This window comes from Penaeus monodon, chromosome 28 (assembly GCF_015228065.2).
Source record: "Penaeus monodon isolate SGIC_2016 chromosome 28, NSTDA_Pmon_1, whole genome shotgun sequence".
Classification (NCBI taxonomy): Eukaryota; Metazoa; Arthropoda; class Malacostraca; order Decapoda; family Penaeidae; genus Penaeus; species Penaeus monodon.
Genome location: NC_051413.1, coordinates 4720223 through 4720967, shown reverse-complemented (window position 1 = coordinate 4720967; position 745 = coordinate 4720223). Strand labels below are relative to the sequence as shown.

At 54.8% G+C, this 745-nt stretch overlaps 1 protein-coding gene across 1 annotated transcript in view; it reads right to left on the bottom strand.

The window, feature by feature from the left end:
* Window positions 1–745, bottom strand: part of LOC119591303 (epidermal growth factor receptor-like) — a gene marked incomplete in the record, with an annotated part of 71591 nt that overhangs the window by 11143 nt on the left and 59703 nt on the right.

Genomic DNA, 745 nt, shown 5'->3' with positions numbered 1-745 from the left:
TGAGCACATACGGGTAAATACGGGAATGACGACGTGGGCGAGAGAGCAAGTTGGAGATGGGCGAGAGAGCAAGTTGGAGATGGCGAGAGAGCAAGTTGGAGATGGGAGCATGGAGGAGAGCAGTTGGAGATGGGCGAGAGAGCAAGTTGGAGATGGGCGAGAGAGCAAGTTGGAGATGGGCGAGAGAGCAAGTTGGAGATGGGCGAGAGAGCAAGTTGGAGATGGGCGAGAGAGCAAGTTGGAGATGGGCGAGAGAGCAAGTTGGAGATGGGCGAGAGAGCAAGTTGGAGATGGGCGAGAGAGCAAGTTGGAGATGGGCGAGAGAGCAAGTTGGAGATGGGCGAGAGAGCAAGTTGGAGATGGGCGAGAGAGCAAGTTGGAGATGGGCGAGAGAGCAAGTTGGAGATGGGCGAGAGAGCAAGTTGGAGATGGGCGAGAGAGCAAGTTGGAGATGGGCGAGAAAGAGCAAGTTGGAGATGGGCGAGAGAGCAAGTTGGAGATGGGGCAGAGAGCAAGTTGGAGATGGGCGAGAGAGCAAGTTGGAGATGGGCGAGAGAGCAAGTTGGAGATGGGCGAGAGAGCAAGTTGGAGATGGGCGAGAGAGATGGGCGAGAGAGCAAGTTGGAGATGGGCGAGAGAGTAAGTTGGAGATGGGCGAGAGAGTAAGTTGGAGATGGGCGAGAGAGTAAGTTGGAGGGGAGTGTGTGAATAAATGATTAAGTTGATAGCGGATGGAAATGGAGTG